Genomic DNA, 17,671 nt, shown 5'->3' with positions numbered 1-17,671 from the left:
ACACACACACACACACACACACACACACACACACACGTGTGCTAGACATTAGGAATATAAATGCTTCCTTGTTTTGTAATTTGACAGAATAAATATATCAGACTGACTGCAGAGTTGTCATTGAGTTAAGCCTGACCTAAGGGAATCAGCGAACTAAAATGGGCTGGAATGGGTGAATTTAACTCAGATGACCATTATATCTGCTACTGTGGGAAAGAATCCCTTAGAAGAAATGGAGTAGTGATCATAGTCAACATAAGAGTCTGGAATGCAGTATTTGGATGCAATCTCAAAAACGACAGAATGATCTCTGTTTGTTTCCAAGGCAAACCATTCAATATCACAGTAATCCAAGTCTATGCCCCTACCAATAACGCTGAAGAAGCTGAAGTTGAACGGTTCTATGGGGACCTACAAAACCTTCTAGAACTAGCACCCCCAAAATTGTCCTTTTCATTATAGGGGACTGGAGTGCAAAAGTAGGAAGTCAAGAGATACCTGGTATAATAGGCAAATTTGGCCTTGGAGTACAAAATGAAGCAGGTCAAAGGCTCACAGAGTTTTGCCAAGAGAACACACTGGTCATAGCAAAAACCTTCTTCCAACAACACAAGAGACAACCCTACACATAGACAACACCAGATGGGCAATAATGAAATCGGATTGATTATATTCTTTGCAGCTAAAAATGGAGAAGCTCTATACAGTCAGCAAAAATAAGACCAGGAGCGGACTATGGCTCAGATCATGAACTCCTTATTGCCAAATTCAGACTTAAATTGAAGAAAGTGGGGAACTAGACCATTCAGGTATAACCTAAATCAAATCCCTTACAATTATACAGTGGAAGTGACAAACAGATCTTATAGACAGAGTGGCTGAAGAACTATGGACAGAGGTTCATGACATTGTACAGGGGGCTGTGACCATCCCTAAGAGAAAGAAAGGCAAAAAGACAAAATCGGTATCTGCAGAGGCCTTCCAAACAGCTGAGAAAAAAAAGATGCAAAAGGCAAAGGAGAAAAGGAAAGATATACCCATTTGAATGCAGAGTTCCAAAGAATAGCAAGGAGAGATAAGAAAGCCTTCTTCAGGGATCAGTGCAAAGAAATAAAGGAAAGCAATAGAATGGGAAAGACTAGAGATCTCTTGAAAAAAATTATAGATACCAAGGGAACATCTCATGCAAAGATGAGCTCAATAAACAACATATATGGTACGGACTTAACAGAAGTAGAAGATATTAAGAAGAGGTGGCAAGAATACACAGAAGAACTATACAAAAAAAGATCTTCATGACACAGATAACCACAGTGGTGTGATCACTCACCTAGAGCCAGACATCCTGGAATGTGAAGTCAAGTGGGCCTTAGGAAGCATCACTACAAACAAAGCAAGTGGAGGTGATGGACTTCCAGTTGAGCTGTTTCAAATCCTGAAAGATGATGCTGTGCAAGTGCTGCATTCAATATGCCAGCAAATTTGGAAAATTCAGTAGTGGCCACAGGGTTGGAAAAGGTCTGTTCTTGCACTCATCTCACAGGCTAGCAAAGTAATGCTCAAAACTCTCCAAGCCAGGCTTCAACAGTATGTGAACCATGAACTTCCAGATATTCAAGCTGGATTTAGAAAAGGCAGAGGAACCAGAGATCAAATTGCCACTATCTGTTGGATCATCGAGAAAGTAAGAGAGTTTCAGAAATGCATCTACTTCTGCTTTATTGACTATGCCAAAGCCTTTGACTGTGTGGATCACAACAAATTGTGAAAAATTCTGAAAGAGATGGGAATACCAGACCACCTGACCTGCCTCTTGAGAAATATGTATGCAGGTCAGGAAGCACCAGTTAGAACTAGACATGGAACAGCAGACTGGTTCCAAATTGAGAAAGGAGTACATCAAGGCTGTATATTGTCACCCTGTTTGTTTAATGTATATGAAGAGTACATCATGCAAAATGCTGCGCTGGGTGAAGCACAAGCTGGAATCAAGATTTCCCGGAGAAATATAAATAACCTCAGATATGCAGATGACACCACCCTTATGGCAGAAAGTGAAGAACTAAAGAGCCTCTTAATGAAAGTGATAAAGAAGAGTGAAAAAATTGGCTTAAAACTCAACATTAAAACTATGATCATGGCATCTGGTCCCATCACTTCATGGCAAATAAATGGGGAAACAATGGAAACAGTGACAGACTTTAATTTTTTGGGCTCCAAAATTACTGCAGATGGTGACTGCAGCCACGAAATTAAAACATGCTTGGTCCTTGGAAGAAAAGTTATGACCAAACTAGACAGCATATTAAAAAGCAGAGACATTACTTTGCCAACTCCTGGGAGCCAGCGTGGGGAATCCCGCCCATGGCAAAGGTCATGAGGAAGAGGGCTGATGGGCAAAGGCGAGATCAGGCCTCAAGGGGCCCCCCTTCTCAAGCATCTACCCCCAAACCAGAATCTGTCTGTTTTATTATTGCATGACTTTCACCAAGTCCTCTGACATTAACAGGGGGCTATCCCCAACCACCTTTCTCTGGAAAAATCAACTTAGGGCTCTAGCTAATAAGTCTCTGGACATGAGCGGAATATTTCAATTCAAACCCCCTCTGTTAGCATTCTATCTTGCTTGGCAGGTTTATCCAGACTCTTGCAGCTATGCATATGATTGTTCGCAGCCTCCCAACTGTGAGAGGCACAGGAAGCCTAAAACATAGAGCCTTTCAAAGAGTTAAAAGTTATTAGAGTAGTGCTGGTATAGGATTTCATTATTGGGCCAATGCTTGTTGCTAAGTTCCCGTACCTCTTATCCACTGTGCACCTGGGAGTGCATTAGTTAACATAGTTGGAATGTAAGAAAAAAAAGGGTAGCCTTGAAATTAACCACATCAGACCTTTGAGCTAATTGGTTCTTTATTTGTTGTAACTCACTGCACCTTTGCCCCGTGTTTAGCATTTTCTGAGACTGACATAGATTAGAAATATAAAAAAAAAACATTTCAAGGGAAAATAAGTTTTCTGGTTGAGCAGTCTTTATCAAAAGAGGGTCATAAAATGTTCACAGGCCTCCAAGGCCAGAAGATAATGTACACAATATTGTTTATGGGAAAGGTATGCAGAAAAAATCCTGGTTTTGATAAAGACAAAACAGATGTAATATTTGGACTGACTCTGTATGACTTTGCGTCTTTCATTTCCCTCTATGTACATTTAAGGTATAAAAGTCCTTTTTGAAAATAAAAGTAATGGGCCTCGCTCACCGAAGAAGCTTGGTCACCTCGTGTTTTTCTTTTTTTTCTCTTTCTTTTTTTCTCTCTCCCTCTCCTTCCCTCTCTTTTTCATTCTGATCCCTTGGAACACAGAGGCTCTCTGCGTTCGCTTTCCTGACTAAGCTTCTAAGATTTTATTAGCTTTCTGTGTAAACCAAGGAATATCAGCCTCTTTCTCTCCTCTATTTTCTTATCTACAACATTCTTTCCTTATCTCTCTAAATCATTCGCCAATGCCGTTTCTCCTTCAGGTTCCCCTGGATCCTGCAGGGGCTGGACCCTGGCAGCCAACAAAGATTTATCTAGTCAAAGCTATGGTTTTTCCAGTAGTCATATATGAATGTGAGAGTTGGACTACAAAGAAAGCTGAGTGCTGAAGAACTGATGCTTTGAACTGTGGTGTTGGAGAAGACTCTTGAGAGTCCCTTGGACTGCAGGGAAATCCAACCAGTCCATCCTAAAAGAAATCAGTCCTGAATATTCATTGGAAGGACTGATGCTGAAGCTCCAATACTTTGGCCACCTGATGCAAAGAACAATTCCTTGGAAAAGTCCCTGATGCTGGGAAAGATTGAATGCAGGAGGAGGAAGGGACGTCAGAGGATGAGATATTTGGATGGGATCACTGGCTAGATGGACATGCATTAGAGCAAGCTCCGGGAGTTGGTGATGGACAGGGAAGCCTGGCATGCTGCAGTCCATGGGGTCACAAAGAGTTGGACATGATTGAGTGACTGAACTGAACTGAAGGAGGGCTGTAAGAAGTTTTGTTCAAGAGACAATAGACGTCTGTCTCAATCCCCACCTTTATTCCTTATCAATGCTGTACAATTGGCTTCTGAACCTCACTTTTTACATCTTAGCCCTTCTTGCAAAAATCTAAATTCATCATCTTCCCTGTGAATTTCTCTGAATAGAGGATAGAGCATGAACAAGAATGGTAGTGTCCTTGGTCCCATGGACAACCCATTCTGGCAGATGAAGACTAACAACTCCACAAATAGAAAAAAAAAACACAATCAGATTAAGTGTTCTGCCCCAAATTAAAATAAGGGGATGTGATAGCCATTGTGCGGCTACCTCAGATGCCTGGGAGAAATGGCATCTCTCAGAGGATCACAAAGATCAGCACCTGCAAAGAACAGAGAGGAAATGTTCGAGGTGGAGGGAATAGCTAGTGTGTGCATGAGTCCTCAGTTGTGTCTGATTCTTTGTGACCCTACGGACTGCAGTCCGTCAGCCTCCTCTGTCCATGAGATTTCCCAGGCAAGAATACTGAGCAGGTTGCCATTTTCTACTCCAGGGAATAGCTAATGCCAAGACCCTATGGTCTACACAGAAAGAAGATCCTTCCAGAAGGAGAAGATAAGGTGTGAAAAGAGATGAGGAAAGATACATTTGAAGAAAGGCCTAAGGATTTTTCAGTTTATTCGTCATGCAAGGAGATCCCCTTTGAGTAGACCTCATCATTTTTCACCAGGGAGAGGTGTCCAAAAGTTTAGCTTTCAGGGTCAAGAAAAAGTTAAAGATATCAAGAAAAACTTAATTTTACCTTGGCTTTATCAATTAATATTTCATATAAATAAGAGAGAGTGTGTGAGCCCCAAACTTCTCAGCAGTTTCATTTATATCTGAAAGGTGTGTTTTTGACACTTCAATCAATCAGTGGGTACCATTAATCTGCATATTGTGCTCCCAGAAGCTGCTTTTCTTCTTGATCTTTCCTTTTCTTCTTGTTCTCAGGAAATTAACTCATGTCATTTCCATTTGAAATCCTGTGGCATTTGACTGCACAGGCACTGTGAGGCACCCTTCTATGGCTTGAAGCTGAGTTTAATGGTGTTGCTTGTCAGCAGCACCTCAAGGAGAAAGAGTCTGGACCCCTCAGGTCAGTGGTTACATACAGAAGATGGTTTGGCACAGGTTTGTACGTCTGTAGGTGGGGAGAGCCAAAATACTCCACTTTGGTGACTGATACTGGCAATTTGGTACTTAACATTTTTCCAGTGTCATTATTTTGCTGTGAAAGGAACATTTGAGCAAGGATTTGTAAGATGTCATCAATTTCACTTTAGAATTTGGCTTTCTGTAAGGACTGGAAATGTTGGGAGCATTTTCTGCAGTTCTTGTCTGAGACAAACCGATTTGTTTTCTGAAAGGTTGAATAATGTCGATCACACCATTCCATGGATCTGCATGAAAGCGCTTCTCCAGGCAGACATATTCTGATAAAAGCACACAATTTAAGAGACCAAAGCCCCATAAAAGTCACCAGTCTAGCAAGTCTCAGTCTTTAACACCTTTCATGTCATTAAAATGAATAAATATACAGCAGTTTGATAAAATGTCCCCAACTTTGGATTTTGCCAGCTATTTACATTTTAAAATGTTACTAAATAAAAATAAGAAAGGAGATCATAGTTGAAAAATATAAGAAAAAATTAATCAGCAACTGAAGATTTTTGTTTGCAATTCAACTAATTTACAGGACAAACCCAGTCCATTGGCCTTACTCGACTCAGTTTGCTGTGCTAGACTAGTGGAAATTTAATCAGGGATGATGTTTGGAAATTACTTATATAATCTATACCTGCCTTACGGACTCAGACACAACTTACAACATAGGCTTGAACAACTCCAACGACAATCTTACAAAGGCTCACTCCTCAAGAAGAAAGCTTTATTTTCAGGAAGTGCTTGATTACATGAAATGAGAGTCACATACAGGCACCAGGTCTAACGTGTCACACGTGTACACACACACACACACACACACACACACACACACGTGCAAATAGTAAGCATGCAAATTGGTAAAATTTTGCAGATTTTAACACCTGACTTTGTTTTATACCCTTCCCCTCTCTTGCTCCAAAGCTGGTGCCTTGTTTGGATCCTCACAACCTCCTTTAGTTTCCTAATCGCTCCCCTGTGTCCAAGTTGCTCCTCTTCTGCTATTTACTTGCATAATGTCCTTTGGAATGCCTTTTGAAATTCCCAAACTTACCATGTTACCCCCTTAACTTAACATCCCTCAGTGATAAACGATACTGATATCTTGGAATGAACTTCTCTTCTTCAAAAAAAATCCTTTATCAGGCTGCTCTATGCAAGTTCATTTTGTGGCATTTCATCTCCTCCCCTGCTGCACTTTCTCCTAAAGTTCCAGCCCTAAAGTATTTGCAGTTCTCCTAAAGTACAAACAATGAATGTTTGTCAAATTCAAACTCAGGTCTGTGTGATTCTAAACTTACTGCTCTGGACACCACTCCATGCTCTTTCCTTGGATCAAGCATATCCTTTTCGTGAATATACACAAATTCTTTCTGAAAAATGTAAGCATCTTGGAAAATAGTGGAAAGGTCCTAATCCTTTGTCTGTACATACAGAACTCAATGAATTTGGTGCTTGAAAAATTTTTATTAAATAAATAAATGGACTGGATTAAGTTGGGCTAAATTGTTAACTAGCACTTACATGGAAATTTGTTTTTATAGTATCTTTCTTACTGGAGAAGAAAAATATATAAGATGGGGCCTTGGGCTTCTATAAAGAAGAATAAAACGGAAAAGACATCAAAAAGGGGGGTGGAACTCTCCAAAGATAAGCTGTTTTCCAATATCATTATTTTATCACTCTCTGACCCTAGAGGTAAAAGAAGCAGAAACAGGAATAGAAAAAGAGAAAATCCGGTCGCCTTTTAAACATAGCCATTAAAATCAATAAGAATCGCAAAAAAAAAAGAAAAAAAGGAGGCATAATTAATAAGAATTAAAATAAGAAATTAAATTCTAATTCTAACACAGCATGCTATTTTTCAGTATTCTTGAGTCATTTTTCCAGCTTTATTAAGACATAATTGACCTATAACACTGTGTAATGTGATGATTCGATACATGTATGTATTGTGAAATGACTACCAAAATAAGATGACACCTCTATCACTTCATCTGATTCCACTTTACTTGTGCATGTGTTGTAAGAACATTTAAATTCTACCCTCATAGAAACTTTCAAGTATATAATATATTATTTTTTATTGTTTTTTTTTTTAATTCATTCATCTGTCAGTAGACACCTAGATTGTTTCCACATCTTGGCTATTATAAATAATGCTGCAATGAACAGGAAGGCACAGGCATCTCTTTAAGATCTTGATTTCATTTTTTCCATATATCTATACACACACACACAGGCACACATACACACACACCCAGAAATGGAGTTGCTAGATCACATGATGATTCTATTTTTAATTTTTTGAGGAAACTTTATACTATTTTCCATGGTAACTGCACCCATTTATATTCCTACCAACAATGCACAAAAGTTCTCTTTCCTCCATAACCTTGTCAACACTTGTTACTCTTGCCCTTTTTGATAACGGCCATTCTAACAGGTATGATTTGCATCTCCCTGATGATTAGTGATACTGAACATCTTTTTGCATACCTGTTGGCCATCTAAACGTCTTCAGAAAAATATCTGTTCAAGTCCTTTGCACTGTGACATAGCTGCTATCCTCGTGAAAATATAAACTTCTATTAAAATTCATACAATTTTAAGAAAACATTCTTTTTGGAAAGATTGTCAGCTAGATTGCAGTAGAAGTCAAACACTCAGTCCTTTCACAGTCCCCCAGTGTTCACTCTGTTCAAAGCCCCACAAGTCCATGCACATCCCACAATCTTCACCGGTGACAGGGGTATTTATTTTATAGCTCATTTCCTGTGAAACTCACATAATGTTGATGAATTTAAAGATCCTTTCCCCATTTTCAAAGTCACTCTGAGCAGTATAGCTTCTATTTATTATGAAAGAGATATATGTCTCTTACATATGTTTATTTATAGTGTTTGGAGAATTATTTCATTCCAGTGATGAAGGTGTTTCTATTTTTTGTGCGAATACAGTACATTATTTTTTTTTAAGTCTGCAATGTCTCCTAGACAGTCATTTACTTCCCTCAAAAATGCTGTGAATTTTAGAAACCTGGACATTTAAAAATGCAGATGGTTGAGCATTCTTTGAACCATGTACTACTAAATCAGCTGGAGGCCTAGAATCACAGATGTACTCATGCATCTTCAATGGGCAGAGAACTGAATTTTGAAGTCTAGGCACTTCGTTTCCTGAAAACACAATAGTAGTATGGTCAGGAAAACAAGGCTATCATTTCTTGAATTTGCACTGCATGGCTAATGCAGAAATAAAGTGACATACTTTAGGAGTTGTTTAGTATCAAGTGCTGATTTAGCGAAATCAAATGCAGCTGTCTTCCCAAATTACACAACTGGGTTCACACCATCTACTAATTCCTGGTGGAGTTTTAAAGATACCTTTACAGGCAATTTTCTTCTCAGTGCAAAGACTCCTAATTTAGACAGTACAAAGATGCCGGCATGCAGCTTCTCTGCACAAACGCCAACTTTCTTAGAAACATTTGATAAAGGAGATTGTGTTCTTCAAGAGCTTGGGTCACCGCTTAAAGAGATAATACCATTTGCAGCAACATGGATGGACCTAGAATTTACCACACTAAGTGAAGTAAGTCAGACAGAAAGACAAATACCAGGTGATATCACCTATATGTGGATGTAACTGATACAAATAAACTTATTTACAAAACAGAAGCAGACTCAGAGACTTAGAAAATAAACATGGTTACCAAAGGGGAAAAGTTGGGGAAATATATTAGGAGTTTGGGACTAACGTATACACACTATTAAATACAAAATAGATATTAATAGATAATCCACAAGGACCTATGATATAGCACAGGGAACTCTACTCAATAGTCTGTAGCAACCAATATGGGAAAAGAATCTGAAAAATAATCGATACATGCATGTGTATAACTAAATCATTTGCTGTACCACTGAAACTAATACAACATTGTAAATCAATTATATCTTAATATAAAATTTAAAAAAAGGATTTCTAAAATGTAATTGGGTCAAAGCTGATGTAGAATTGGTTTCCAAGTTGTTATGCATTGTTCCTTTCAGCTTTCTTCTTGTTACGTTAAGTCCTAGAATGTGTCATGTTGCCTAGGGTGGTCTGAGAAAGGACACAGTCTCCCTCAAGATGTTCCCCCTTCACTCATGCTCTTCCTTCCCAGAGGTCCTTCTGCTTGGCACACTTCTAGAAAAAGCACATTACAACTGCCTTCGAAATCTACGCTCTCTTGATCTCTACGTTTCATCTAGTTGATCACACCTCCTGTAACTGAGCATATCATTTAGCTAGGCTGTAGCCCTACCAATCTTTGGGCTACAAATTATGTCTTCCTTAGAATAAACTTCATTCTCTGTCCTCTGGCTGCGAGTCTGCATCCATCAATTGTAGTCTCACATTCGTGAAGCTTGAACACGTTTAGTTTCTTGAGATGTGAAATCCTCTGTGAAAGCCCCCATAATGAAGTGGTTACTGCCACCTCTGCTGTCCCTTTGCACTTCTTTCTGGTAAAATTTTGACCAGATATTGTTATACCACCATTGCTTATAATTACCATACTTACTATCTAACCACTTTCCTCCCACAGCCAAGTAAACAGTTTATTCATCCAACTGATCAAAATGTATTTGGATGCCAAAGGGCTAGGCACTGTGCTGAGTAATGCGGGTACCAATAAGTATTCAATTCCAGTACTTCTGCAGATGGATTAGTAGCATATTTTCCCCACTTATCTGGAAGGTTACTTGTGGTTTTCTCCTTTATTTCTAAAAGCTATTCCTAAGAACTGTTTATGACTGAGAATATGGATCCTTTGTTCTCTGCATTGCAAATAGTTTTCCTTGTATTTTCTTTGTTGTTGTTATTATACATATGTATTCTTCACTGTTTCTTCTGTTAAACTTTCTCACCAGTCTCTTTTTCAGAAACTAACAGGTTCTAGAGAGGGGATGGTATGGATAAGAAGAAAGACTAGTGCCAAAGTCAGCTGAGGAACTTGAGAGTGTCTTAGTAATGTAATACAGTGAGAGAACTGGGCAGAGGAATGAGTCATTCCTGAACTAGCATCAACAGATGTGATGAGGAAAGAGAAGGCAGTCCAGGGAGGCAGTGATAACTTCCATAGTATCTGGCATATCAGTTCAGTTCAGTTCACCTGGCATATAATGGGAGGTAAATATTCATCTGCAGAAATAAGTAAGTGACTGGCTAAATGCAGGGAATTTTCTTTCCTGCAAAGCCCAGTAATCATTAGGGAAATTTGTTATTTGTAAAGAACAGACGTTGTGATGATCACTCTGATTCTTGACTCATTTGTCATGTAATTCCACAGAGGCCTCCCATTGTAGGCGGCATGATCTGCTCAATTCCTTAATGATGGGTTCCACCAAGTAATTTGCTTTAGCCAGTGGGAAGTGGGTAGATTTGATTCATACAGAAACTTGAAAAAGTACACTCTGCTTGTTCTCTTGAACTTTTGCTTTTGCCAAGAAATTTGCTTGGGTTACGTTGATGAAGGAAGTTGAGTTATCCCGATCACTTTAGCTGAGACTATTCTAGATAAGCTCTCAGTGAACCTAGTCAAGATCAGAAGAGCCATTTAACCAATCCGCTGTCTGATCTACTGAATCATGAGAAATAATAAATAATTACTGTTTTCAGCTACCAATTTTGGAATGGTTTATTATGCAGCAATAGCTAAGTGTTAAAGAAGTTATAATTCTATGATTAAATGACTTCATTTGGTGGCATGTTTTCTAAGTTTTTCTGTTTAACAGTTGCACTAAATATCTCCTATTACTAAAACCCTGTGAACTGCAGTAAGAAGAATAGTCAGTAAGAGACAAAAAATTCGGACCTTTCCTAATGTCTTGATCTCGTATGCGTGCATGCTCAGTCGCTTAGTTGTGTACAACTCTTGGCAACTGCATGAACAGAAGAGCTACTGTAACCCATCAGGCTCCTCTGTCCATGGGATTCTCCAGGCAAGAATACTGGAGTGGGTTGATATTTCCTACTCCAGGGGATCTTCTCAACCCAGGGATTGAACCCATGTCTCTGGCACCTTCTGCACTGGCAGGCGGATTGTTTAACACTGGGCCACCTGATAAGCCATGTCTTAATCTTAGATATTCATCTATTCAACTAGGTGTACAGTATTAGAAACACAAAAAAGTGCTCTCATGAAATCAACCATGGTTTAGTGGGAAAATAGACGAGCAAATGATTTGCATCTGTTGCAATAAGTAGTAATAGGAACTATTAACGATCTCCAAAGCAGAATAACTTTAGGTGGACACCTTTCTTCTGTCACTTCCTAGGTGGACCTTACTTAACCTCAATTCCATTTTCTTTATTTATAAAATGGGATGGTAATTGTACCTACTTCATAAAGTCGTTGGGAGGATTGCCTGCACTGACATCTGTAACACACTTAGAACTGTGTTTTATACTCATAAGCAAGCATTAAGGGACTGGTTTTTATTTTAAAAAATTAAAAGCATGAAGGCATAGTGAAGTAAGACTGTAGCGGGTACAGACTCAGTGGAGGGGTAGTAGAGGAGATACTTGGAAAACCGTAAATTCACAAATCTACCTGGACTTTGGTATCTTCAGTATATTTCAAGGAACAAGGAATAGATAATGATTATGATATCTTCTAATTACATACTACAATGTTCTTGGAATATTGTATAACCTAACACATACAGTAAGTTCCCACTAAATATGGCATTTCATCATTAAAGTAGTTCTCAGAAGTAGCTGGTCTAATGAAGTTAATTCACATGCCATTCATTTTACATGACGACAGAGACAAGCCTGATACTACTATCCCACAGGACATTCTGGTTCCTTTTAATGGTACTGGAAGTGAAAAGAGAGTATCTATTGCCAGAATGTGTTAACATGAAGGCTCAAATCTCATGTGTTGTGCTTGAATAGGGTAGCGTACGGCCTGTTTATTAAATCAAATTAATAAACACATTAATAAATGCATTTGTTTTCTCTATTTGGAAAGCAAAGTTAGCAAGTTCATTCTCTTTGCTAGTTTGTATTTTCAATTACAAGATGCTGTCCTCTGCTGTTTGCTAAAGATGATACCAGGTAGAGTCATTGGCACATAGTGAAATAACATAATTTTGTTTCCCCACCCAAATGCCTACAAATCAGGAAAGAATTAACCTAGACTTCTCAAAGTTCATAGAACAAACCTTCCTGGTTAAGCACGGTGCTCCTCTTCCTTTAATTTCATCATATTTTAATGGCATCTTTCCTGCCCATGCTTTTGATAACTAAATGAACTAACTGGAAGTGTGACAACATGATCAATCCATTACTCTTTGGGCAACTATTTCCTGTAAAAGAACTTTCATGAAGAATTTTACTTAAACACATATGCTGCCATCATTGACAGTATCTGGTATCTCTCACTCAATAAATATCTATATTTATGTCATTAGTTAACAATTTGTGTGTGCATTTGTACAACAATGAGCATGTGGACTGCTTATTTCAATTCTCTTTGAGTAAGATCATTCTGAGACAAATGTGTCAATTTCCCCCATGGAGTTATAGATTCATCTCTGGGATTCAGTGCTGATCATAACAGTGTGCACATCCATGACTGTCTTAGATATGTCCCTGAAGTCTAGAAACTGTAGCAAAACTGGAAGAACTGGAATTGAGTAGATCTGAGTTCAAGACTTGCCTATGTCTTGAAAACACATATTTACCAAATATGTGGCTTTAGCATCACTTACCTTATCTTTAAAAATCTTTGAAGGGGTTGTTTTGAGTTTTAAATAAGGTGAGTGATTGATGTATATGAGAAACCAACAAAAGAAAACCATGCCATAGAGATGACCCCAAAACACTGTTTGAGTTTGAATCAAAAAATGAAAGCCAAATGACTAATTCAAGGTCATACTGTGTGAAGGAGCAACTGAAGTGGGAAAAGAAATTGTAGCTGCTGAATGGGAAGGTAAATAGAAAAGGGAAGATTTTCCTTTTTCTTGTTGGTTAAATAACACTGATCCTTCACTGCTGCTTGGTTTGATAGATTAATTCATTCTGAAAGGCTTTAAATATATCTGGTAGGTAGCTAATAATCATCTTTGAAAAACAAATCACTGGCCTTTCCCTTGCTGTCAAAATCCCTAAAAGGAAACTTTTCATTTCAAATGGCTTCTAGCTTAGTTCAGAACCAGAAGGTAGATTCCTTTGAAGCTATCTAGAGCAGCTAGTGAAAGCACTTTTTAATGGTTTATTAGTTGGTAAACTGTAATTGGCATATAAGGGTAAGAGCTTCAAAAAACAAATTAAACTTACAGTCAACTGCCCACTAGAGTTTTGAATCAGTCAATACATTTGTCTTTTAAAAATAGAAGCAATGCCATTACCCCTGAACAATTTCACATTTTATGCAATTCATAACTATATCAAAGTTCTCCCAAAACAGAGAAATTAAGTAAATTACAATCCATGTGTAAAGAAAGGCTTTTTTTGTTTTTTTTTTTTTTTCTTGCAGGTGCTGACATCAGTAATACATTTTAGAATGTGTGCTTAGTACCCAAAGAAATATACAGATATAGTTCTTTTTTAACTCTAAATGAGGAAATATTGTTTAGTCACTAAGTAGTGTCTGATTCTTTTGCGACCCCATGGACTGTAGCTCTCCTGGCTCCTCTGTCCGTGAGATTTTACAGACAAGAATACTGGAATGGGTTTTTATTTCCTCCTCCAGAGGATCTTCCAACCCAGGAACGGAACCTGTGTCTCTTACATTGGCAGGTGAAGTCTTTACCCCTGAGCCACTTGGGAAGGACCCAAAGGAGGAAATACCCGTGCACTATAAAGGGAATAGGAAAAAATGTGTAACATTTGGTGTGAATTTCGATATGCCTTTAATGTTTCCTTAGTAAAATTTTTCTCCCTTTCTGTTGAATGTCCCTACTCATTATGATTTGTAACATAAAGATTCAAATGTTACATACATAATATGCTTTAATAGAGTGGTCTGCTGCTGCTGCTGCTGCTAAGTCACTTCAGTCGTGTCCGACTCTGTGCGACCCCCCTAGAGGGCAGCCCACCAGGCTCCCCTGTCCCTGGGATTCTCCAGGCAGGAACACTGGAGTGGGTTGCCATTTCCTTCTCCAATGCATGAAAGTGAAAAGTGAAAGTGAAGTCGTTCAGTCATGTCGACTCTTAGCGACCCCATGGACTGCAGCCCACCAGGCTCCTCCCTCCATGGGAATAGAGTGGTCTGCTGCTGCTGCTAAGTCAGTGGTCTACTGCCTGTTAAAACTGCTTTCAAGCCAAGTACGTATTCTGACTTTTCAAAAGTAAACCAGCACAGAAATCATTGATGATGCAACCCGAAACAGAGAAATAGTTATTTGCCTTCCTCTCCCAATGAATATAATGCTTTATTGTCTGAATTATCATTCATTTTATCTATTTCATATCTCAAGGTCACATATGTCAATGGCACAAAATATAATTATAGCTTACAGAAAAAGCCTCTGACAATTGTATAGTGGAGAAAGAAATCCACATAAATATGTTATTAATCACATTATTATGGGGGCCCTTCCATCTTTCTAAGATGCAGTGAAGTTGAAATATGCCACCTGCCCCTGCCCCTAAAATAAGTTGATGGAAAAGCCCATAACCAAGAGAGAGGGATGTTGGAATTGAGTTGTCAAACTGTCCTGGATGTCTTGTACAAACTGAACAGGCCAATTTACTGCAACACTGCATAGGCTGAAGGCTCCTATCTCGCTTTTACCGTGTGTCCTCCTGATGTTTTATCCTGCAGGACCACACGCTCCCTCCCTGGCCGCTTTTCAGCTCCTCCTGGATTCCAACTAGTACATCCTAGGTAACAGTACTGTGTTAATCCTTACCTTGTGATCAGCTTCCTTACCGAGGGAGGGAAGAAGCTCGTGTTCAGCTTTCAATGAATGCAACAGCATTGTGTAATTGATATTTCAGGATGCTAATGGTGATTTGATTTCTATGTCTTCCCCTCTGTAGCTCCAACTCCTGGCTTTCAGGATGAAAACAGCCAGGCTTTGAGAGAAAAAAAACAACAAAAAAAAGATAACTTCTCCCACACCACCCCTGAGTTTCTCTGCTTATTACTAACCTCCAAGCGCGGGGGTGGCTCTGAAACGCGGCTGTTCCGGCTCTGCCCTCCAGGTGGCAGCGGTGCCACACCGCAGAGGCTCCAATCCCCTCGTCCCCGACTTGAAGTGTTAATGCAATTGACCAATCAGTGCTAAGATGATGGGAGGTAATTGGGTAATTGTATTTTACTGATCACAAGCAGAGAAAGGGAAAGGGAAAAGGGAAAGAAAGAGGGGAAGAGGGAAGGGGACCGCAGTCCGAGAGGAGATTTGGGGAGCGGGGACGCAAAGCTTCGGGACGTGGCATTGGCTTAGAGAAAGGAGCTGCCGCCCGCCCTGGGAGCGCGTTTGATATCGGAGGGGAAAAGAGGGAAGAGAGGAGCGGGCGGGGGAGGCAGAGAGTTCCAGCCGAAGTGGATGGAAGGGGACTGGGGTTTATGCCGCGCTGGGAGCCGCGAGCCGGGGCGATGGCGCTAAGGACAGCGCGGAGCAGCTGCGCTCCCGGTAACGCATCTCTTGGCGGAGGACTAGCCGGCGTCAGGAAGGTCTGCGAGAAGAGGGACCAACTTGTGGCTCCAAAATGTACCCGACGCAGCTGGAAATGAGATCAGAGCTGCAGTTTCATTCGAGAAGGATGAGAGGAGCCAGCGACTAAGGATTTTTTTTTTTTTAACCTCCTTCGTTCGATTTTCTATCCTCATTATTTTTTTCGCTTGCCTCACACCCCCGTGGAGCCCCTTGCTTCGCCCTCCTTATTTGAAATAAAAGCCCAATTTGAACTTCTTTCGTCGCGGCGCCCCTGGATTCGCAGCCCGCTGATGGATGAGAAGGGGACCCGGTGGCTGGCAGGGGCCACCGGCGAGGGACCGCGTCACGCGTCTCCCCCGTGATCCCAGCCCTGACCGTGGAGTTCTGCTACACCTGGAGAATCTGGACCGGGTGCCGGGGGTGGGGCGGGGACAGAGGAAGCGCAAGCCACCCTGAGCCTTTAAAAAAAAAGAAGAAGAAGAAGACGAAGTAGCTGGGGGAAGGAATGGGTTTCTTCTTGACAGCTGACGGAGCCTTGAAATTTTCCTCCACTACCTCCGCCCCTACCCCCGCCCCCGCCCCCCGCACTCCATTTAACGTGAGATTATGAAATTGCAGAGGCGGTGGAGGGAAGGAGACAGGATATAACAGAGAGTTTGGAGGGAGAGGGGAAGGTGGCTGGCCGGGTGGCTGAAATCAAAAATCCAATTGCGCACTGGGTTGTGATGAGAAATCTAATCAGATCTTTGGAGACGGGGCCGGCCGGAAGGGTGGCGAGTGGGGGGAGTTGAGCCCCAAATTCTTCTTCGAGGTGGGGGCTGGGGAGAGGAATCGGCGATGTAAAACGAGACTTTTTTTTTTTTTTTTGGTGGCGGTGGCGGTTGGGTGCGTTGCAAAAATGAAGGATGCGGGACGCAGCTATCTCTTGGAACCGAACGCAGTGGATAAACTGATTGTGCAAGAGAGAAGGAAGAATGAAGCTTTTTCTTGTGAGACCTGGATCTTAACACACATGTGTATATGTGCACACAGGGAGCATTGAAAAATGAAATAAACCAGTGTCAGACCCGCGGGGGTTGATGTATTCTGACATAAATAATTAACCATAAAAACAGCGACCCCCCCCCTCCCCAAAAGGATGATTGGAAATGGAGAACCGTGGATTCACAAAGAAAAGTATGTGCTTTTTTTTTTTTTTTTTAAATAAAGGAGAAAGTAAGCCAAGAAAATATTTTTGGAATGAAAAGTTTGGGGCTTTTTTAGGAAAGTAAAGACTTGATATGGTGGTGTTTTCTTTTTGAATTTCCCACAAGAGGAAAGGGAATTAATAATACATCTGCAAAGAAATTTCGGAGAAGAAAAGTTGACCGCGGCAGAATGAGGCATTGATTGGGGGAGAGAAGCCAGCAGAGGACAGTTGGATTTGTGCCTATGTTGACTAAAATTGACGGATAATTGCAGTTGGATTTTTCTTCATCAACCTCCTTTCTCCCCTCTACCCCCCGTTTTTTTTTTTTTTTCTTTTTGGTGTCAAGATCATGCGTTTTTCCGCTTGTTCTTAACCACCTGGATATCCATCTGGATGTTGCTGTGATCAGTCTGAAATACAGTGAGTGAACCTTTTTTTTTCTTATTTATTGGTGAAGAAAATGGCCATGAATTTAGCATCCCTGATCCCTTTATCCCTTCACCCCCTGAGTGTGGTTTCTAAAGACCTGGCTGTGGGAGGCCAGAAAATAGGGAGAAGGTGGCCCACACGTTTGCTCCATTGGGCTGTGCTCACTGATAAGCTGG

The sequence above is a fragment of the Budorcas taxicolor genome, chromosome 15 (assembly GCF_023091745.1).
Source record: "Budorcas taxicolor isolate Tak-1 chromosome 15, Takin1.1, whole genome shotgun sequence".
NCBI classification, from domain to species: domain Eukaryota; kingdom Metazoa; phylum Chordata; class Mammalia; order Artiodactyla; family Bovidae; genus Budorcas; species Budorcas taxicolor.
This window is presented reverse-complemented; position numbering follows the sequence as displayed.